Raw genomic sequence first — 24,402 nt, forward strand, 5'->3', positions numbered from 1 at the left:
AATGCTCATTACTGTTATAAAAAACTTTGATTTTTGTATGCATCCTGTCATCTTGTTAAACTTAGTAGGTCTAGTAGTTTTTTGTGGATATCTTAGAATTTTTTATATAGATAATTCTTTTGTTGGCAAACAAGATGGTTTTGCTTGTTTTTGGTCTCTGTGCCTTTAGATTTTTTTTCTTGGTTTATTGCATTGGCCAGGACTTCCAGCCTAATCTGGAATAGAAGGATAAGGATGCTAGCATTATTCCTGATCTCAGGTGGAAAGTATCAGTCTTTCACCATTTAGGATAGTGTTAATTGTGGGTTTTATGTGGTTGAGGAAGTTTGATTCCATTTCTGACTTGCTAAGTATATTAATCACACATGGGTGTTTAGTTTTGTCAAATGCCTTTTCTGCATTTATGCATATTTCTTCTTTTTTAGTCTTCTGAACTTAACATGTTGAATTATATCAATAGATTTTTAAATGCTAAACCACCTTTGCTTTACTGGTATAAATCCCACGTGGTTATGGTGTATTATAATGAATTTTTGGATTCAGTGTGCTAAAATTTTGCAGAGAATTTTTAAACCTGTGTTCGTGAGTAATTTTAGTCTGTAGTTTTCTTGAAATTTAGCTTTTATATCAGGGAAATGTTGACTTCATCTTTTTTATTGGTAGTGTTGAAGTGGTTTAAATGTAATGTAGTTATTGGTGTGTTGGATTTATTGTCCCATTTTGCTGTTTTCTATTCATCCCATGTGTTTTGGTTTCTTTTTTCTTGGTCTCCTGCCTTCTTTTGTGTGAAATGTGAATTTTCATTATTCTGTCTCTTTATTTTGGTCCCATTTTCTTGCTAGTTACACTATAGTTTACAGTATTTATATTTGAGTTACTACAATTTACTTCCAAGTTCTACCACTTCAGATTTAAGAACCTCATAAGCGGGATACTGTTACATTCCCCCTTCTTGATTCCGTTGTCGTCCTGCATTTTCTTTTTTTCTGTAGCCTGCATTATACATACGATTTCCTGTCACTCCATCCTGTCCAGAAACAAAAAGTCTTTTTGCTAGTGTTTTATTTAGCATTTTTTTTGCATTGATATTCCTGAAAATGGTTATAGCTTTCTTTTTTGGATTCTTTGTGAGCTTTTGGAATTATTGTCATGTTTGTTTAGTAAGAAAAATATCAGATAATTATCTTGCTTCTCTGTTTTTAGGAATAGTTTATATAGAACTTGTAGCATTTGATTTCCTGAAGGTTCAGTAGAGGAGAGGGTGCTTTAGATTCTCTGTCTGTTCTAGTAATGGATTTTTTTGTCTTCCTGTCTTCTCTGGGGTCAGTTTTGCTAACTTGTATTTTTCTAGAAAATTACCCATTTCATCTAGATTTTCAAAATCATTGACATAATTTTGTGCAAAGTAGTCTCTTATTTTTAAAATTGTTCTCTGTTTTGATGGTTACTTCTTCTGTGTCCTTTCTAATTTTGTTTTTCTCTTTATGCCTTGGTACATGATTAGTGTAGTTTTTTATAGGCCTCTTTATTGGCTTTTATTCTTATTTTAAAAGTAAAAATGTTTATAGAAAAAAGGCTTAGAAAATTTGGATGAAGCACAAATAATATGATGAAAATCAGTGACTCCACCACGCAGAGATAGGCATTGTTAACAATTTGCTGACATTTCATATGTTGCTATGCATATTATGGCTTGTTAATTTAACACAATCGAGATCAGTTTTCTACACACGTACTTGTATTAGTTTCTTAGGGCTCCTATAACAAGTGGCCACACACTGGGTGGCTAAAAATAACAGAAATTTATTTTCTCATAGTTCCAGGGGCCAGGAATCCAAAATCAAGGCTGTGGACAGGGCCATACTCCTGAACGTAACTCTGACCTCTGCATTCATCTTAACATGGCCTTCTTTCCTCTGTGTCTATGTCCAGATTTCCCTGTTCTTAAAAAGGCCACTAATCCCTAGATGAGGGCCCATCCCCATCTGTCTGACCTCATCTTAACTTGATTATACCTGCAAAGATCCTGTTTTGCAATAAGAACCTTCACAGAATTTGAATAGACATGGGTTTTGGGGGTACACAGTACAGTATTGTTATGTTCCCTTCTGATTAGTTCGAGGCCTTCTTTGTACTTTCATTTCTCTCCAGGAATTTTAGGGTCTGCTGCTGAGCAAGAGAAGAGCATCGCTAGAGTGTGTCAGCACTCTGAAGTGCTGGTGGCCAGCTAGCCTTGTGGTTGAGCCATAAACACAGATTACCATCATTACCTAACAAAGCGTCATCACTGAAGAGAGAAGCAGAGCTTATTACATTTCTTTAGAGCTCACTTCTCAGTTAATTTTAGATGAGGATGCTCTTTCTCAGACCGTTCTTCAGAATTATTTAATTGCATCATAAATAAGTGAATAGAATGACAGTGATATTTTTACGACCCAAATTAAGAATCATAAAAAAGCAGGTGGCATTAATAAAACTGTATCATCAGAACACTAAAAAACAATTTTTAAAAAATGGTGGCGTGAACGTTTTATTGGTGGTGGTGGTCAGTTTGATCAGCAAACCATTCAGGAACCTTTTCATGACATCCACCCTGGTTCTCACATTGCTTGTGACACTCTCTAGTCCTGTTCCATGCTTCTTTAACAAGTGTCTTTCTGCCATCCCTGCTACTCTCCCTGTATATCTAGTCGATGGCTGTTCCTTGTGATGATGAATTAAGAAGTACTTATGGCCATGGCTTTTTAACACTTTTAATTGGTCTAAATATGGGATAGTGGGGAGCAGGGAGTGGGCAAGGACCCAACAGTCTTTGAAGATACTATGTGTGATGCACTGTGTGGTGCCTTATATGTTATTTTTGTTGAGTCCGCCAAACTGTCTGAAACGTAAGTATTATACCGGCTTTAAATACCAGAAACATTGATAGGCTTGGAACTAGAATTTAAGCCTTAGTGTCCACAATTTTGCATACAGCTCTATTTCTTTTTATTAACATATGTACTTACAGACTCCATTGTAAAGACATGTATAAACATCCTCTGTGGAGCCTTGTATAAGACAACCTATTTTTAAGAGTCGAAGTGGAATTTTTCTTAGTTTTTTCCTTTTAATAATTTAAATTCTCAAGTCCTCCATGATTTATTTGTAGTAATTATAGGTCTAGAAAAGTTCTCTATTTGTCAGAGGGTCAGGGAAGGTAGATGTCATGCTCCTTCTTAAACTAATTTTATTTAATGCTACTTAATTTGTCTTATGTTATTGGATCAAATAATAGGGGTCTACCTAAGAAGAATTGACTCGTCATTGTTGTCTGAAGGGTAATACTGATACAAAGTTCCCCTTCATCTCCAGCAAGGACACAGACCCACCCTTTTTATTTTTTTAATTTTTTGAGTTTATTTATTTATTTTGAGAGGGGGGTGAGGGCGAGAGGGAGAGAGAGAATCCCAAGCAGGCTTTGCACTGCCAGTGCAGAGTCTAATGTGGGCTCAAACCCATGAGCCATGAAATCATGACCTGAGCTGAAATCAAGTGTTGGACTCTTAACTGATGGTGGCACCCAGGCGCCCCCAACACACCCTTTTTCTAATCAGCTTGTGACCCAAGAAAGCACAGATTTATTATTTATTATTATTAAGACTGTTAAGGGTTTTTATGCTTTACAACATCAAGGGTCTTAACCATAGAGCTTTTGTGAAAAAATTGCTTTGTGTTATGGAATGCTTTATGAAAATAATGGAAGATTAGATGAACATGATTATAACCTGAAGTGCTTGCCTCTCAAAGACGCTTCCTGTTCCTGAAGAAAGGTCTTTTACTCTTTTCTGAGCCTTGCTGCCCTACTCTCCATCCCCATAAATCCTCTTTACCGAGGGCCATTTACGTTATTGTTGCTGTTGTGGTGTCAGTTTTTCCCAAACATGCTCTCCTCAAACAAGTGACTCATTTCTACGATGATGGCTTATTTCAGAATCTTTCACAATCTCTTGTTTGGTCCTGTGGGACCACATGTGCTGTCACAATCAAGGGTCAGATGATAGTTTCTGATAACATGTATCAACTAGAGTTAACAGTTGTTAACTGCAGCTGACAATTTCTTCACCTGAGGAGTGTTTCTGAATTGAATCCTGTAAACTGTTCTAATGATAGTAATATTGTGTGTCTTACATTTGTGCCTCCGTCATTACTCACATACGATGGAGCGATAAACTCAAAAAAATTTTTTTTACATTATCAGATGGTCAGTATTACAAATAGCAATCCAGTATCGACCAATTATCTTTTTTTGCCTGAGTGTTTTATATTTAAGAAGAGTGGTAAGGTTCTCTTCATTAAAATTGAGCTAATGCTACTTTTCTGTCTCCCATAGGTGAAATCAATTACTTAAAGACAATTATAGATCTGTCTTATGAGCACTGCAAGTAAGAGCGAGTACCTAATTCCCCATTCAGGGCATCAGCTTTATAAGGTTTCATTCAGAATGAAAGGGCAGGCTTTATTGGAACAGCTGTGGGACATTTACGTAAACATTGAAGAATTCATAGTAAAATTTTTAAAAATATGTTATGCTGTACCAGTGTGTGTGTGTGTGTGTGTATAGAATATATATTATATATAAATATTACATATAACATGTTACATATGTATAATATATATGTAACATATGTTCAACATAATACATGTATAATATATAATACATATATGTTATATATAATATATATTTATATATAATCTATACCTATAACAAATATATAATATGTAATATATATTATATAATATATAACTATGTTATATAATATATAATCAATATATAATTTGTGTAATTAATATATAATATAATATATAGAGTATAATATGTATATATATTATGTATGTATATTATGTATTATGTATATATGCAAATATTGTATATTATATATATTACATATGTAAATATTATATATATATATAAATGTGCAAGTGTGCTGTTGCTGTGAAATCACAGCGAAATGATGCAGTACGATAGGGAGTAGTGAGAGAGCTCTTTTGTTCACTCTCTTGTGACATATTTTGGTTATTCCATATGTTTAAGATTTTGGTTTTATAGAATGTTTTAAAAAAAATCTCTTCATTATCTGTTAGTAACTGACATAGGTGTGTTTTTTTCAGTTTGTGAATGATGCACAGGCTTGGTTGACTTATGCTTTATATGAAAAGAGCTATTTGGTTGAATGAGTTACTTACTTTTGTTATTCGGAGCGGTTTCTGATGGTGCTGTTTTCAAATGGTGTTCTCCATTTTCCCCCTTGTGTGTAGCTGGTGTACATCGTGGCAACGTTTGATTTATAGGTGTGCTGTCTGGTTTTGCCTAAGATGTTTGTATCTCTTACCTATGTGAATGGGTAGTTTGGAGGAGGTGGCAGATGGCCTACTGGGCCGTACTGTGAAGGTTGCGGAAGGCCACGGGCAGGCATCTCTTTTAATTGGGTAGGCAGTAGAATTCGAGTGCATTTCTCGAGTGTCTGATAGGTGTGCCTTGTAGGTTTCTTCAGACTCTGAGTCTCTGTGAATATAATGATTTTTAAATTTTTTGCAGAAGTGGCAGTGCATCAAGTGACATTAGCAAATTTATTTTTGGTTTTATTAATTTAGGACTCACTCTGTCTCCTGTATTTCTAGTGGTCAAACTGATGCCTAAGCTTTGCTTCATGCCTTTAGTTGACAGAAAACACCCACCTAGCTAGATGCCATGCTAAGGTGACCAGGTAGGCAGGAACAAAGTGGTGTAAAAACCATGACATAACATTCATCTTAGGCCATAGTGAACGTTTTGATCACTAAACAAATGAGACTCTTCTATATTTGAAAATACAAAGTGTGAAGATGTTTTACATGCATGTGAGCATTTTCCTTCATGTTCTGCTTTACAAATGGATTTCTATTATGGAAACAGGAAGGTAGTAGCTACGATGTCGAAAAATGTTAGTTCTCCTTCTTTGTTCGGTATTTAAGAAGGTGTCTTATGGGCCCCTTCCTCGGGTAGAGGCGTCACCTGCACCTTTCGGTGATGCCTGGCACAGGATGGAAGCGGCCAAGTACCCCTAATCACCCCACCTGGAAGAGGCCTTCTCTACCTGGGGGACACCACTGCACAGGGCCCAGTCTAGCTTGTAGCCTTTGGTGTGGGCCAGTGGATTCCTTTTGTTTGTGCTTGCTTTCTCTTGGTGCTCCCCAGGAGCGTGTCACAGGCCTAAAGCCATGTGGACAACACTGTCCTCTCTCATGGCTCCTCACAAGCCGGGGTTGCAGTGGTGCTGGCAGAAGAGGGTGTAGGCTTCTGACTCTGATCACACCTCCTTTCGCTGGTGGCGGTCACTTCAGTACATTCAGTCTGGTTGAAGTTCGGTTTTCGGGCCTGGAAGCCGTGCTGCTCTTAGTGGCGATGGTGATGGTGGCAGTGGTGGTGGTGATGGTGATGGTGATGGTGATGGTGATAGAGGATGAGGGACCTTTGCCCACTGTTGGTGGGACCGTAACTAGGTGCAGCCACTAAGGGAAATAGAATGGAGGTTCCTGAGTAGATTAAAAATGGCACTGTGATGCAGCACTTTAACTCTGGGTGTTTATCTGAAGAAGGCAAGATATGGAAATAACCTGAGTGTTTGTGATGAATGGATAAAGAAATTGTGGTAGAGATCTATCATGAAATATTACTCAGGCATTCAAAAGGATGAAGTCTTGCCATTTGTGAAGACGTGGATGGACCTCGAGGGCATCATGCTAAGTGAACTAAGTCAGACACAGAGAGAGACCATAGCGTATGATCTCTCTTATATGTAGAATCTTGAACAACAACAACAACAACAAAAGCTCATAAATGCTCAGAACAGATTGGTCATTGCCAGAGGGAGAGGAGTGGGAGAAATGGGTGAATGGGGTATAAATTTATTCTACAATAAAATAAATAATAATGAGTACCTATGCAGTTCCAAGGCTTTTCTAAGTAAGTTACAGGTATTTACTTGTTTATTCTTGCTAGCAACATTGTGACATTGGGACGCCATTTATCCTGAATTTAAAGAAGAGGCAAAGAACGAATAAGGGATTTATTTGCTTAAAGTCACGACGATAGTAAAATACCAGACTGATGTCCCCAACCACAAGGACAGCCAGCTGCTAAGGTGACTTGGCCCCGTCTATAATGCGTACATTTATTATTGACTTCTGTCTTTCCAGTCCCACGAGGACACGCCTTAGGAGGCTACCGATGAGGAGTGTGGGCCCCAGTCTCCAACCGTCTTAAACTCAAGCTCTGGCTTGGTGGCGTGGTCGCCCTTTCACTGTGAGCTTGGGAAAGCTCGACACAGTAGCCCTGCATTCGTGCCTCCATTCCAGAATGTGCACTGACAGCCTACTGTGTGCCAGACACTGAGGTGTGAGGGATGTCACACTGGGGACAAAATCCTTGTCTTCATGGAGTTTCGTTTCTAGTGAAAGAAACAGACAAACGGGTAAACAGAAGATACCATGACAATTGTAGGAGAGTGGTGAGTGTAATGGGGAAACTAAAGCAGGCTGTGGAGATGTAGAGGTTACAGAAGGGGCTGTTTTGGACAGAGGCGTTTTGGGGGCAGCCTGTAAGGTCATGCTCTTTGATCTGAACTATGAAGACGGAGAGTGAGCCACGCGGGTGTCTGGGGAAGAGCGTGTCAGGTAGAGGCGGAGGCCCTAGATGGAAGGTGCACGGCATGAGCCTCAGGGAGGCCTTTGTGTGGGTCTACTGCTTTTGCTAACACGTAAGTTATATAGTTTGTAGTGTGGGTGCAGGTGTGTGAAGCCTCTTGATTCTCTGTCAGAAACACCATGTTCTTCTGACCCTCATTGCTCATGTAAATAGATGGCTTGACACTTCTAAAGGCCCTGCATTAGTTATTGCTGTATAACATATCCCTGCCAACATAGCCACTAAAAACAGCATTTGGTTATTACCTCACCGCGTCACAAAGGCAGGAGTCAGGGCCTCGTTTAGAGTCATCTGAAAGGCTGTGATCATAGTTGTGTCTATGAGGGCTGAGTTCTCTCAGAAGGCTTGACCGGGGAAGGGCCCCCTCCTGAATTCTTATAGTTGTTGAGAGCATTTGGTTCCTTACAGGTTGTTGGATTGAGGGCCTCAATTTCTTGCTGGCTGGCAGTTGGAGGCCACCCTCAGTTCCTTGCCATGTGGCCCCCTCCAAATATTGATTTACAACATGGCAGCTTCCTTCTTCAGAGTTGTCAAAGGAGAGAGTTTCCTTGTAAGACAGGTGTTATTAACACAAGTGACATCCTAACATCTTTGCCATATTATTGGTTAGAAGCAAGTTAGAGATCCAGCTTACCCTTAAGGGGAAAGGATTACAAGGGCATGAATACTGGGAGGCAGGGATTTTGGGGGCCACTGTACAGACCGTTAGCAAGAGGACCATACAAATAACTGGAGCCACCCATTGGGAATGCTTGATATAGTGTGCTTATCTCTATTTAACAAAACTCTTTGCTGTTCGGCGCCTGGCTGTCTCAGTAGAGCATGCGAGTCTTGATCCCAGGGCTGTAACTTTGAGCCCCATGTTCAGGGTGAGATTACTTAAAAATAAGATCTTTTTTAAAAATCTAAAAAAACCCACAAAAAACTATTGAGTGTTAAAATGCTATGGGTGTTTGATAATTAGTAAAAAGAAGCAAGGTTTTTAGCTCCTCTAGGAGATAAGTTGTGACTAATTAGGAATTCCCGCTGAACTTATTTTTCTATTTCTGTCTCCTACCAGCTGTTCTTCTGAGTAGGGCGGAGACAGCACGGGTCAAATCTTGACCTCTTGATCGAATCTGAAATTGTTGATTCCTTCTTCCACCTTTAATCCTCTTTTCCTTACCTTCCCGGCAGCCCCTCCTGTGGTTTGTCTTCTTCCTTCGCCTTTGTTCCTTGCCATTCTCCTCTTCTGGGACATTTTCTGTTTCGCTGTTGCAGCTTAACCTCTTTGTCTTCTCCACGTCCCTTTTACATGCTCAGTAAGTGTGTGCTGACCATGCCCCCTAAAAGGCAGGATGCCAGGTTTGAATCTGACTTAGTAGGCAGAGGTTTTCAAGCTGGGTTCTGATGAGACAGCGGGGTTCTCAGGGGCTGTAGGTGACAAGGTAGGTACGCAGATGTAGAACTGTCACCCGCTGCTGTTTGGCGAAGGACCTGTTACTAGTCTGAGACCAGATGCATAAGAAATAGAGAGTCCGTGCTGAGACACCTTTGATGGGGTTTTACGTTTGTTTTTCTGGGTTTGGTACTTCAGTTGGAAGTAATACTACTTTGTGTCATACCCTATGCCTTTATGACAGCTCTCATGGACTTTGAAAGTATGGCTTGATTCTTGCTGGCAGTACCTGTGACATGAACGCATATCCCTTAGCGACAGGCTGTATTTGCTGTAAATACTTGAAAAACTGTTGCTGACAATTCAAGGCTAATTAATGAATTCTTGGATGGTCCCAGTTTATTGATAACCCAAGTTGATTATTAGTTGTGACTTAATGAAACTATTGCCAAATGGCACATATGGGCAGGCAGGCTACACCCGCCTGTTCCCTCTGCAGTCTCTGAGATTTCTTTGTTGGCTTTGTATCTCCTCTCCGTTCTGTTTTGTTTAGATCATTTTTGGAAGATTAGTACGTCACATCACATTACGTTTTGGGGAGATGACTTTGTTTTCTACCCAGAGATCAACCTGAATTTGGTCCTGGAAGAGGTGTTCTCGATACATGCAATTAGATAATGTCCTCTTCCAACAGAATCCATATGCAAATAGATGTAGCATCCTCCGGTCTTATCTGCAGTCTTTCTCCTTCGATGTAGAAACCAGAGTTTTGAGCAAGAATTTTTCCAAATGGAAGCCGATCCCCTAGACCAGTGAACTCAACCTAGTCAGCTTGAGGAGAGAGACATTGGCCTCCTTGAGTTCGTGTAAATAAAAATACAGGGAGGAGGGGAACCTGCTGAATGAATCCGGTCAATGTGACAAAGAGCTATTCCTGTAAGATATTTTGTCCTCTGACTTATAAAACTTCCTTTTTGTTTTTCTCTCTTGCTTCTTTTGTGAAACTTGCTATTTTCAGGTGTTTTGATGTTTGGGGGAAGTTATAAATGGAATTGTGTATTTCAGAGAAGGTCAGGCTTAGGAGTCATCACTCATCACATGCCTATCTCTCTTTTTTATTTTTAAACGGCACACGAGTGTCTGACTTGCACATGGTATTTCTTGCTTGGCAGGCTGGTGCCAGACTCAGTGTCTTTTGTTTTTAAGAGATAAATGTCTGCTGGTTTTTGTTTTGCCGTGAGACACGTGTGAGTCATACGTATCATGAACCAAGTCCTTCCCCCAAACCTCTAATTGTTTTGGACAACTTACCTACACTTCATCATCTAGAAGCTAATTTATTAAAAATTCCAACTGTGTGTCCATTTATAAAAGTTCGGTTAGTCATCTACACTTTGTCGTCGATATAATCATTTCTTGACCGAGGGAACTACCAACCCTGTTGGCACTAACTTTGTTTTTGTGCTTGCACGTTGATTGTAAACTTAGAAAAAGATTAAAAATGAAGATGTAGGCCTCAGTCTCTGTGACTTCCTTCCTTCTTGGTCGTGGATAGCACCAAAAATCTAGATTTTACTAGTGTGTTTAATCCCGTGAATGACACTCTCTAATGCAGTCGTTAGTGTTTTGTTAAGAAAGCAAACGATACTATGATCAAAAAGAGACTGAAATATTTTATATTACATTATTGAATAACTTGCTCAGCGTTATCAAAATGATCTTTATTTTCTCAGCGTATTATGACAGGTACTATGTGTGACAGTTAGAATGGATGGCAGAGCCAGACTGTCTGGGATTTATGTATTATCTCTACCATTTAACTGGTTCCGTGATGTTTGAGATATTTGTCAAACAACTGGGTCTCTCCATGCCTTTGTTATATCTTTGTAAAATAGGAAATAATAGTAGTACCTACTTCACAAGGTTGTTTTCAGGATTAATTTAATTAATATATATAAAGTGTCTATGTGAACCGTGCCTGGCATTGCCTACAGGTACATAGAAGTCTTAGCTATCATTGGTCACCTTTTTGATTGTCTAGTTTTACAAAGGTTTGTTAATAACAACAGAAATGTATTTACCATATATTAAAAGTATGTACTAAGATTTAAGTGTTTTTAAAACTAAAAATTTCCGGTAGAAAGCTACTTTTTATCTATAACTCTTAAGAAAGAACAGTTGGATTGAAACACTCCATTATAGGGTTTGTTGCAAAGCAATGTTTTAAAACAAAAACAAACTTAAAAAAAAAAAAAGTCTGTCCATGGAGTTGAATGGGAGACTCAGTGATGTGGTTCTGCCTTTTTTTTTTTTTTTCTCAGCGTTGTGTTCTTTTAACATTTCCTAAGTTCCTGATTGAAAAAATAAAGACAGGTGATTTTCAACAAAGTAGCTATGTCGTCTTTATATGCCTTATATCTAGAACTTAAGTTTTTTTTTTTTTTTTTTTGACTGTGGACATACTTCCATATTATTGTTTTAAATAGTCTTTTTTTTTTTTTTTTTTTTTTAATTGGGAACATTTCCTTGAACATTCACATAGAGTATCAAAAGAAGTTTTTGTTTGTGGTTGGAAAAAAATGTCTTTAACCTGCCAACAGAACTTAAAATTGCATAAGAAAATGGGTGTTGATGCAGAGGAATGGTGTGTAGGCAGCAGATCTCTTGTTCTGTCTGAAAACAGTGATGAAATACAACCAACCAGTGTGGAACTGCCGTTGCTCTGTTTCAGTGTGGGAAAGACAACTTCAGAGGAGGAGAAAAACTGCTGTTTTAATGCTTTTATTATATTTTAGGCATGGGACTTTGTTGGCAAGCGTTACAGGGATCACAGAAAGCTGAGATCTATAAAAAGTACTATGGTGCCTGTTTCATTCTATTTATGTTGAACTTTAGCAGGAGTTTGGGAGTCATTTTTGATCTTTAAGTGCTCCTGTGAACTCTTGAAATTATTTATAGAACTTTGCTTTTTTTTTTTTTTTTTGAAGCTTTTATGATGCCTTGTTGTCATTAACCAGTGTTTTACCCTTTTGTTTTGGGGTTTTTATTGTAGCAAAATATACATAACATAAAATATACCGTTTTAACTATTTTTAAGTGTCACATTCAGTGGCATTAAGTACATTCCTATTTTTGTGCAGCGGTCACCTCCATCCACCTCTAGAACTTTTTTATGGTGCCATCCTGAAACAGTGTATCCATTAAACAATAACCCCCAGACCCCCCTGCTGTGGCAACCACTATTCACCTGTCTGTCTTTATGAACTTGACTATTCTAAGCACCTTATGTAAGTGGAATCCTATAACATGTGTCCTGGTTTATCCATGTTTTATCAGAATTTCACTTTTTTTTTAAATGTTCATTTCTGAGAGAGAGAGAGAGAGAGAATACAAGCGAGGGAAGGGCAGAGAGAGAGGGAGACACAGAACCTGAAGCAGGCTCCACATTCTGAGCTGTCAGCACAGAGCCCGACGTGGGGCTCGAACTCACGGACCGTGAGATCATGATCTGAGCTGAAGTCGGACGCTCAACCGACTGAGCCACCCAGGCACCCCCAGGATTTCATTTTTTAAGGCTGAGTAACAGTCCTTTGTATCTGTATACCACATTCTATTTATGTGTTCTCCCGGTGATGGGCAATTGGGTTGTTCTACCTTTGGCTATTGTGAATAATACTGCTATAAACATTAGTGTGCAAATATCTGTTTATGTCCCTGCTTTCATTTCTTTTATGTGTATATTGGAATTGGAATGTTGGATTACATAGTAATCCTGTGTTTAATATTTGAGGAACTGGCACACCGTTGTCTACGGTAGCCACACCATTTTATACTCCCACTGTCTGTAGAATCTTGTCGGTGTGTGTGTGTGTGTGTGTGTGTGTGTGTGTGTGTGTGTGTGTATACAAGAGTCAGTCATAAGATTTCATCAAAAACTCAAGAGTGTAATCTTTGTATTTGGTCTTTAACAGATTCACTTCAATTCCTGCATACTTAATACAATGAGTAGTGTAGTATAGATATTAATTATATTAAGTCTATCCGCTTGTTTTCTCATTCCACTGAAACTTCTGTGGGTAGATGAAATCCAAGGAGTTATCCTTCAAGTTTAGTTACATGTGTTAACACCAAATAGGTAGCCATCATTAGGTAGAGTCTTGTGTTCAAGTGTCTTGATAAACAGTCTTCGTTCTCAGGCTCAGAAGATCGAGATGTCAAAACACAAAAAGTAGCCTTCAGTTCTGAACTGAGTATGGTAGCAGATTGGCATTAATAATTTTGGTTTCTTATCTGTACAGAAGAGATTTGGCTTGTGGGCCAACAGACTCTACTGTGTGCCTTTCAGTACTTGGAGAGACTATTTTCAGTGTGAATATGATCATGGATTTCTTTATGTAAATAGATTCTTAAAATAGGTTTCTGGTCTATTTTAAAATGGATTATTATCAATCAACGACATTATCATAACTTGAATTTTTTTCATCTAACTTTAGAATGATGACTAGCAAAAATATAGTAGAAATATGACGCATTTTCACTTCCTTCAAATAAATAAAATAAACCCAGTGACAGAAGTCCAATATTATGTTTTGTCCTAGATCCCCATAACACTTGAAAATTATATGAAGTTGAGCACGATAATATGAGCTACTATTCAAGATTCTCTTCATTCTATTTTATTTCTTAAGGCAGAGGATTTGTGTCATAAAGGAGTTTCCTTCCTTCCTTCCTTCCTTCCTTCCTTCCTTCCTTCCTTCCCTCCCTCCCTCCCTCCCTCCCTCCCTCCTTTTTAAAATATGGAACACTTCACGAATTTTTGGTGTGTCATCTGTGGGCAGGGGACATGTTAATCTTCTCTGTATCGTTCCAATTTTAGTATATGTGCAGCTGAAGTGAGTGCAAGGGTTTTTTTAAAAAAAATGAATTTTAGAGTCCTGTATTTTGGAACCAAATTTAAAAATCCAAAACTGGGGCAACTGGATGGCTCAGTCGGTTAAGTATCTGACTCTTGACTTTGGCTCAGGTCATGGTCTCATAGTTCGTGAGTTTGGGTCCCCACATCGGGCTCTGCTCTGACAATGCAGAGCCTGCTTGGGATTCTGTCTCTTTCAATCAGTCAATCATTCTCTCTCTCTCTCTCTCTTTCTCTCTCTCTCTGCCCCTCCCCCCTTTCAAAATAAATAAATAAACATTAAAAAATCCAAAACAAACCAAAGAAAATTGCATATAACTCTAACATAGTAAGACTGCAATAAAAGAAGTTGCTCCTCCCAAATGGAGTGATGCTCTGACACCCCACCTCTTCTCTCATCTCCTTTCATTCAGGATCACTTTGTGGGTATGACTGGGGCAAATCTCAGCACTGTCTTTGGGCAGGAGAAGAGGTTGAGAACAACCAGTACTGAAGTATTAGATTACATTTTAGAAAACCTGGTTTTTGCTTTTTCAAGTCAATTAGCTGAATCATTCGGTCTCCATTTCTTACTCATGTTTTTTTTTTTTTTTTTAATTAAAAAAATTTTTAAAGTTTGTTTTAAAAGAGAGAGCAAGCAGGGGAAGGGCCAGAGAGAGGGGGAGGGAGAAAGAATCCAAAACAGGCTCTGCACTGTCATCACAGAGTCCGATGCGGGGTTTGATCCCACAAACCGGGAGATCATGACCTGAGCTGAGATCAAGAGTTGGACGCTTAGCTGACTGAGCCACCCAGGTGCCCCTCCATTTCTTGTTTGTAAAATGTTAGGCTTGAACTAGAAGGATGTACTTTTTGAGGGGGTGTGGGGTGTGTGTATGATTCTGGAGTCTTACTTAGCAACACTCAAACTTCAGAAACCCAGGAAATTCCTCCAACAGTCTCATAGAGTTTCTATAATGTCCTAACCCTAGAATTCTCTTCTAGTTCGAAGGAAAGGACTGTCCATCTTGTGAACCTCAAAATCTCCCAGCACAAGGCATTTCTCACAGTTGGCACCTAGAGAGAATGCAAATGCATAGAAAATTATTCAGATTAAGGAAGGTACAAATTGTCATGGCAACAAACACTATTTAATTGGTTCTTTGAAGCTCTTAATGGGTTTGGTGGCCCTATTCGTTATGTGGATCCATACATTTTGACTGTAGATCATAGAAATCCTAACGATAATGAGATATAGTGACTTGTAGGACTCAAAGTTAGGAGATACACCTTAATCCAGTGGTGTTGTCTGCATTTTTCTGTGATTTCTTTGACTCTATCTTCCTTTGGCTTTAGCCTTAGGGTCAAATGGTCTTTGGTTCATAATCTGTAAAAGGAAGGGGTAATATTTTAAGAGACTATTTCCCCCAAACTCTCAGTGCATTTCATTGAATTTTATCCTTGTACAAGTATGAACTAATTCTTGGTTCCTTGAGAAAGCCGTGCACCAATTGGCTTAGGTCTGAGTTCCTGGGCTAACCGTTTATGAGAGGAGGAAAGGAATTACTTCCCTTTGATTAATCATGCCCTAGAATACTCTAGAATTGAAGACACAGTGAGTTCATCTTGACCTGCGAAAGGAGGATGACAGGAGGGAGGGGTCCATTCTTGAACAAAACCAGTATTCTTTTAGGACGTGGAATGGGACCAAGTCCAGGGCGGGGTATACCAGCGTGTCCTGTCGTTCACCCTTTCCACTCCCAAATAGCCGTATACATTTTTCCTCTTACGCGTGTTCTTAATGAAAATTTGCCCTTAGATGAAACGCTCTCACTGCCTCCCCAAAAAAGGACTTTTCCAGGTCTCATCTAGTTCCAACAGCAGGATCTTTAGTGATGTATTGTCTTCTTTCTCAAATCTGAGGGAGCATCTCATGGTCTTGCCCCCCGTGGCTAAAGAATAACATGTCTATCCATAGTGCTCATGCCAGACCAGGGAGATTGCAGTAGACGTTCCCATGTTTAAAGGAGGATACTGGAAAAGTACACACAAGGATCAGTGATCACTCTTTCCTAGTCCAGGAGAGTTGAGTGCCCCTGTACTGGGAGAAGGTTAATTTCTTAGTGATTTTTATCTCTGAGAGTGTCTCCTTTTCCCTGGTCTCCCATGGCCTCTCAGGGGTGGCCTTTGAGAAGGACTGAACGACCATTGGAAACTGCAACTGCACTAACTCTCTCACCTCTTGTGGGGAATTGGGAGGGAGGGACCTCAGGTTGCCTCAGATCTGTGGTTCTCAGTGTGGTCGGGACCAGCCACATAGCAAATTATGGGCTGTCACCCCAGACCTAATGACTCAGAACAGGGGCTCCAGTGGTATGTCCTTCAACACTACCTCCCAAAGCATCAAGTGCGCTTTCTAGTTTAAGAGCCATTGACTTAGACGTTTAGTGTTTTTTTGTGGTTTCTTTGGCAAATCAACTCCCTTAAGACTAAGTGGGCTACTAGTTGGTTTATGGTCAGTTCCGTTTGCAGTAATCATAGTAGCAGAGACCCTGCCTGGTCATTGTCTCTGAGCCTGTCAGAGCCTGCTCCTGCCCTGTCTTGGCCTCTGCTTGTTCCCTGTCTTTGTGCTGCACCTTAATTGCACTTTCACAAGGAAGTGTATTGTCATCTTTGTTAGGCACGGGTATGCCTGTTAGAGGGAGGTGCTTGGGAAAGGACCCTTGTGGGGGTAGGTCAGGTGTCTTCCAGGCTCCATTCTGCTCTCCTGGGAAATTTCTAACTTCACAGCTTCTGTTTTCGCAAGCTTTAGCTCTGTTTCCACTAGCATGGCTTGTTGGTTGGTTGGTTGGTTGGTTGGTTGGTTGGTTGGTTGGTTGGTTTGTGTCTGAACCGTACTAGAGTCCACATTACTGAACTTTGAGCTTTTTTGGGTTATAGAGGTGGAGAGGGCCTCTCATATCAAGATCTGTTTCTCCCCTCCTTGCTTTCAGCCTAAGCTTATCTTTATCTAGGCTACAGGAAGCAGGCAACACATTTCTTCCGTCTTAATTTTTGTACCATTTACGTTTCTTTTTCTTGAAGCAGCCATAATAAATACTTGGAGCAGATTGTGAGATTTAAGGTATTGGCTCTTCGGTTAAGAGTGCTGATGTTAAACTCTATCAGAGTTAGAAACTGGTGCCACCAACAGATGGGAAGCAGATACGGAAAAGCAAGTCCTTTCTCTCCTGTCTAGCCTTTCCATCTCCCGCTTTTGACCCATGGCCTCACGGGGTCAAGCTGGCAAAACATGGAATCCATGGAATAGAACTCAGCAATAAAGAACAATGCACTGTTGATACACTCTACAGTATGGATGAAAGCGGTCAGACATAAAGGAGTGTACACCTTATGAGTCTATTTATATAAAACGCTACAAAACTAGTTTATCATGAATACTAATGGTGAGAGAAAGATGGGGTTCTGGCTCCTGGGCTGGAGAGGTGACAGACTGGATGGAAAAAAACCAAACGGACACAAGAAACCTTCGGGGTTGATAATTTCACAGATACATTCGTTTATCAACTGTCATCAAGGTGCACATTTTATTTTTCAGGGAGAGAGAGCACGTGTGCGTGCAAGGGAGGGGCAGAGAGAGAGGGAGACAGGGGCTCCAAAGCGGGCTCCGTGCTGACAGCAATGAACCCAACGCAGGGCTCAAACTCAGGATCCGTGAGATCATGACCTGAGCCCAAGTCAGAAGCTCAACCGACTGAGCCACCCGGGAAGCTCAACCGACTGAGCCACCCGGTGCTGCAAAGTGCATCTTGTAAATATGTGCAGTGTACTGTATGTCAGTTTTATCTCAGTAAAGCTAGTCAGATTACTAATACATTTCTCCATTACAATAATGCAGATGAAGCAAACAGTCTCCCCCTCCAAAATAAAACAAACCAAAACAACCCCTCGAATCTTCGTTACTGTAAGTAAAAAAGAGGTGGGTGCCTACACTCTTCCTGGCCCTTAATTAGTCTGCGTCCTGTAAATTCTTCCAACTTCCGTCTTCTCTGAAAACCAGAGCCCCTACCACCTGTCTCAGGGATACCTCCCAAGGAGTCTGTGCACATCAAAAATGAGGTGAGAGAGTGTGTTATGTGAGTTAACACCATTCCTCCTCACATTCCTCCTGAGCATTGAAAAGATCCTTCAGGAGCTTCGATTTGGCCTCCTTTTCCTTCTACATAGATGCAAGGAGAAAGAGTATATGTCCCACAGATACGCTATACCTGCATTTTTTGGTAGTGAGTTAGTTGGGTAACTGTGTCATTAATTTGAAGCTGTCTTCAAGAAATGGCAGTGGGAAAAGATACGTCTTGAAGCAAATCAGGCTGATGATGTGTGACAAAGGCTGTTTGATTTTCTGTGTTTCAGTTATTCTGTTACCACACATGTAATAGATTGGTATATTATAAAAATATTTTCTCAAAAAAAAACCCCACAAAAAACAAACAAACATAAAAAAAAAAACAAAGGCCGGGGCGCCTGGGTTGCTCAGTCAGTTAAGCATCTGGATTTCAGCTCAGGTCATGATATCATGGTTCATGGCACTGAGCCCTGAGTTGGATTCTACACTGACAATGGGACACCTGCTTGGGATTCTCTCTCCCTCTCTCTGCCTCTTCCCTGCTTGCACACACATGCTCTCTCTCCTCTCCCTCTCTCTCTCTCAAAATAAATAAATAAACTTGGAAAAAAATAAAAGCATCAAGAGGTAATCATATCTAGAAACTCACCTTTACACTACAGCTATCCTGTGGCAAGTTGAATGAGACAAGAAAGAGATAATCTTATTCCTGGCGTAAATACTCCGCTGGAGTGTGCATCTGGTGACTAGTGACTGTGCAGGGTTTATGGCTGTTTCACGTTAACATTTTTGTAGCTGACAAGTGACTTTTTTTTTTTTTTTACAAATAAGAGAAAAAGAAAGTGGTTGAGTTTTTCCAGCAATGAAAGGATCCAAAATGTCAATAGAATTTCTTTGAGAATTTACCGTGTGTTATATATGTTTTAGTTGCTTTTACTGATATCTTTCTTTTGTAGTGATGAAATCTAGATGACTTAGGATTCACCTTCGGTCATGGATATCAGGAGATACCAGTGGAAGCACTGTGCGTTAGCCTGGCAGTTTGAGTGTATCTTGAAGCAGCATGGTCTGGGGCGTCTTAGTTTCAAATCCTAGTCTCATTAGCCTTTAATAAATTACTTAGTCACATTCTGTCTCAATTTCTTTATCTGTAAAAGAAGGGCAGTAACAACGCAGACCTCATGAGGTTGATTAAAAGGGCTCTAATATATGTAAAGTGCTTAAAATAGTGCCTTCCACGCAGTAAGCATTGTGTAACTATTGGCTTACTATTTATTACTATGCCAGCAAGAGTGTTTTATTTTTAGGACTCCATACTCGGAAAGATTTTTTTTTTTTTATACGGTGTATACAAATTGAGCATTTAAACATGAATGTTTGTCAGAATGGAAATAGAGTTTTTGGGGAAAATACAGTAAGGCTTTTAACACTTGTTAGCAGGTTTGTCTTCACAAGAGTTAAAGCAATTTTCACTCCTATCCGCAATCAGTAAGCCTCCCTGGAAGTGGTATTATTAAGCCAAATTAGAATGTCTTTCTCTAAAAAAAAAAAATCTTAAAATGAACCCGTTTTCCTGATTTAATCTAGGGGGAAAAAGTAGAATAGGATAGGAGGTATTTGGGAATATAAGGAAGAATTATCCTATGCAATCTACTGAAAAACAGGAAGAAAAACCATTTAAGGGTAGGCAAGGGATCTACTCTGGGAAATGCCAATAAACAGCTTTCCTGTTAACTTGTTTCATACTGTTGGGGAGCTGTGGGCATTCAGGCACCTGGCTTGATCTATAATATTTGGATAAACCGTTGTACGTATTGCATCGGTTGATTCTTTTTTAAAAAAGGAAACATTCCATGCCTTGGTGTTTGCCTGTATATCGAGGTTTACTGGGGAGACAGAGGTGTCCTACGACTTACTTTGGCCTCCTTCGGAGGGCAGCTTCCTTAGGGTTATGACCCGCCTCTTGGGAAGAAAGTTCTCAACTGGTATATTACTCATCTTGAAACTATTATTCTGTACTGTTCCTGTTCCAGTTCTTATTTTTACGTTATTCCCTCCATCTGAGGTGTAAAATCCCTTTTGTGTCCTAATGTTTCTGAGAAACAGCATAATAGTTCTTTAGAAAGGATTAAATTCTATACTTAATAGGGGTAGCTTTTATCTCTCCCTCTTCTTGCCCCAATAAAGAAAAAAAGGAGCTGTCACTGAATTGAGAGGGAATCCTACAGTCTTTCAAGGAAATACGGTGTAATATGTATGAAGGAGAGTTGCACCAAAATATTGTGCAAGAGGCCTGAGTGGGAGACACTTTCCTCCCACGGAGGTTTGGGTGGGACAGTTAGCTGTCCCTTCAGGACCTGCTAGTTCCCTCATTTTGTGTCCAGTAACTGATTTTTGTTGTGATCCTGCCTTAGTTTATACTCTCTAAAAGCTAGAGATGGACAATTGAATTTTACTTATTTTAGTGCTAACTAGAATTGAAATATTCAAATTTGGAGAATTTGTTGAAATTGGTGGGTAATTGCATAAATGCTTAGGCATTACTTTTCCATTTTGGCTTAAAACACCTCCTCTCTCTTCATTACGCAGTTACACCATTATTTGACCCAAACAATTTTAAGTTATTTTCCCACACAGATTAGACAGTTATCTGACTTTAGCTTTCTAGTTTCAACACAGTGGAAATAAAAGATTTTTTTTTTCTTATCCCAGGATGTTTTGACCCATGTTAGAACAATATCTCTTATCCTAGGCGCCAAAATGTGGTACCTGTTATAAGTTATAGAATTAACTTCAGCTAGTGTTTCCTGTGAGATTTCACCCTGGCAGACGTCAGCCTCCTGAGCCACTGAGGAAGCAAAAACAATAAACTCTCTTTGCTGATATTCCTTTACTTTTTAATATATTCTGAGGTCTGTTATTCAGGGCTTGTTGTGGTTGTTGTTGATGCATTCATTGCGAAGCCTTCAGGAGGTTAACCCCGAGGTAAGTCTTGGCTACAGATCACTTCCCACATATTGTCCTTCAGAATATTTGGAAGTGAACAGTGTGCCTGGGTGGCTGAGTTGGTTAACCATCCGATTCTCGACTTTGGCTCAGGTCATGATTTCACAGTTCGTGGACCTGAGCCCCAGGTTGGGCTCCACGCTGACAGCATGGAGCCTGCTTGGGATCCTCTGTCTCAACCCCTCCCCTGCTTGTGCTCTAAATAAATAAACTTAAAAATAATAAACTTAGAAAAAAATTATGTGGAAGTGAAGCTTTAGCGTTCCTTAGTTTAATAGCAGTTAAATGTTAACTATTAAGCCACAGGAAGTAAATAAAATGTTGTTTCTGATATCGTTATGTAAATTTGCCTTCAGCTTTGTTATACGATAATCATACTACTTTTTACACGTACAGATAAGGAATCTGTGCTTGCATGTTCTGATTCAGTATGCTTGGTAAGGAGGCCGGGTATTTGTACCGAAAAGTCAAAAACCCAAACTAAAAACCGAAAACAACCAACGAAAAAAACACCCTCCAAGATGTTGAGAACATTTAATGGTGTAAATGGGGAAACTGTGTGTGTGTGTGCACGTGCCTGTGCACTCACACATGCTTGCTTGTATGTTTGTGCTTTTTATACATCCACTTGGCTATATATATATTTAAGTTTACTTCGTTATTTTGGGAGAGAGAGTGTGCATGCGAGAGAGGAAGGGGGAGAGGGGGGGGGGGAGAGAGAGAGAGAGAAGGGGGGGGAGGGAGGGAGGCGGGGAGGGAGAATCCCAAGCAGGCTCCATGCTGTCAAGTTCAGAGCCCGATGCAGGGCTTGAACTCATGACCAAGAGATCAAGACCTGAGCCCAAATCTAGATTAGAATGCTTAGCCGACTGAGCCACTCAGGTGCCCTGAAAGAATAAGTCATATATATTTGTTATTTACAAATACACATGCCTTGATGTGATCACATATGGCTATTCAGGATTAATACATACAGTGGGTAAATAAAGTCTACTGTGGTAGGAGATACATAATTGCCTTCAGGGGCCCTATTTTGTTTTTAGTTTGGCTATTCATAAGTTAATTCATGTCTGTAGTAGAGTCACGTTGTACCTGTCTTCCAGGTCAGCCTGGAAGACTTTAATGGTCAGCCAGCTATTTTTGCTTTGCTAACAAGTATAATTTGGTGACTGTAAGTATCTTTGGTGCTGTCTTTGAATGGTGCAGATACTAGCTCAGCATTAATCTTTTGTACTGGTTTCATTGTTGTATAAAACTAAAAATAGCATTGTAGGTGGGATAGAGGAAACATTTTGGGAAACTGTGTGCTTTATGGTTGACAGAATGTCATCATCTTCCACCATGCTATTTTGGTAAACTCATTAAGAAAACAGTTGTTGCTAGTAGGGGTGTGGGACTTTGTCTCCCAGGGAGTGAACCACTAGCTACAAATAGAACATACTGAAAATCCAACTGGAATTATTACTGTTATTATATTTCTATATGTATCAGTTGGTGTGTCATCTGACTCAGGATAATATTCAGTGAAGCCTTTTTTTTCCTTGCTATTTTTTATCTGTACGTCTTCAGTTGTAAAGATTATTATAGAAATGTAAGGAAACTTAGATAGATGACATAGAATGATCTGCAGCAGTGTTTTTTGTAGACCAGCTTGGATTTTTGCTGGTTGCTGGTGAAATGAGAGATAGGAGGAAAATCTAGTGAACTTTTCCTGAAGGTAAATGTGTGATCCTTCATCATGACACTCCTACTATTTTAGTGTCAAGATAGACTACTTTTAATTAAAATAATGACAGTACAGAGTGGTTTAATTTTTTTTTTTTAATGTCTTGTCTCCATACTGTTTATCAGAGTGGCTGCACCAGCTTGCATTCCCACCAACAATGCAAAAGAGATCCTCTTTCTCCCCATCCTCAACAACATCTGTTGTTGCCTGAGTTGTTAATGTTAGCCGTTCTTACAGGTGTGAGGTAGTATCTCATTGTTGTTTTGATTTGTATTTCCCTGATGATGAGTGATGTTGAGCATTTTTCACATGTCGTTTGACCATCTGGATGTCTTCTTTGGAGAGGTGTCTATTCATGTCTTCTGCCCATTTCTTTACTGGTTTATTTGTTTTTTGGGTGTTGAGTTTGATAAGTTCTTTATAGATTTTAGATACTAACCCTTTATCCGATATGTCGTTTGCTAATATCTTCTCCCATTCTGTTGGTTGCCTTTTAGTTTTGCTGATTGCTTGCTTCGCTGTGCAGAAGCTTTTTATTGTGATGAGGTCCCAGTAGTTCATTTTCGCTTTTGTTTCCCTTGCCTCCAGAGACATGTTGAGTAAGCAGGTGCTGCTGCCAAGGTCAAAGAGGTTTTTGCCTGCTTTCTCCTTGAGGATTTTGATGGCTTCCTGTCTTATGTTTAGGTCTTTCATCCATTGTGAGTTTATTTTTGTGTATGGTGAAAGCAAGTGGTCCAGGTTCATTTTTGAATTAGATTAGTTGGCCATACGTTTGTGGGTCCATCTTTGGGTTCTCTTCTGTTCCACTGATCTGAGTGTCTGTTCTTGTGCCAGTACCATACTGTCTTGATGATTACAGCTTTGTAGTATAGCTTGAAGTCTGCGATTGTGATGCCTCCTGCTTTGGTTTTCTTTTTCAAGATCGCTTTGGCTATTTGGGGTCTTTTCTGGTTCCATACAAATTTTAGGATTATTTGTTCTAGCTCTGTGAAGAATGCTGCTATTATTTTGATAGGGATTGCACTGAATATGTAGATTGCTTTGGGTAGTATTGACATTTTAACAATATTTGTTCTTCCTATCCAGGAGCATGGAATCTTTTTCCATTTTTTTGTGTCTTCTTCAGTTTCTTTCATCAGCTTTCTTTAGTTTTCAGTGTATAGATTTTTCACCTCTTTGGTGAGATTTATTCCTAGGTATTTTATGTTTTTTTGTGCAACTGTAAATGGGATCAATTCCTTGATTTCTCTGATTTCTGTGTGTTGATTTTATATCCTGAAATTTTGCTGAATTCATGAATCAATGCTAGCAGTTTTTTGGTGGAATCTTTCGGGTTTTCCATATAGAGTATCGTGTCATCTGCAAAGAGTGACAGTTTGACCTCTTCCTGGCCAATTTCTTTGTGTTGTCTGACTGCAGAGGCTAAGACTTCAATATTGTGTTGAATAACAGTGGCAGGAATGGACATCCCTGTCTTGTTCCTGACCTTAGGGGGAAAGCTCTCAGTTTTTCCCCATTGAGGATGATATTAGCATAGGGTCATTCATAT

General features: G+C 39.5%; 1 protein-coding gene and 1 non-coding gene across 7 annotated transcripts in view; one reads left to right on the plus strand and one right to left on the minus strand.

Moving 5' to 3' along the window:
* Positions 1 to 24,402, plus strand: part of CDKAL1 (CDK5 regulatory subunit associated protein 1 like 1) — a 704,834-nt gene that overhangs the window by 266,163 nt on the left and 414,269 nt on the right. The gene's annotated exons all lie outside the window — the stretch shown is intronic.
* Positions 13,895 to 14,006, minus strand: LOC113593980 (U6 spliceosomal RNA). The gene has a single exon (XR_003414357.1). It is a non-coding gene; the product is annotated as a U6 spliceosomal RNA (small nuclear RNA).

Source organism: Acinonyx jubatus, chromosome B2, assembly GCF_027475565.1.
Source record: "Acinonyx jubatus isolate Ajub_Pintada_27869175 chromosome B2, VMU_Ajub_asm_v1.0, whole genome shotgun sequence".
Classification (NCBI taxonomy): domain Eukaryota; kingdom Metazoa; phylum Chordata; class Mammalia; order Carnivora; family Felidae; genus Acinonyx; species Acinonyx jubatus.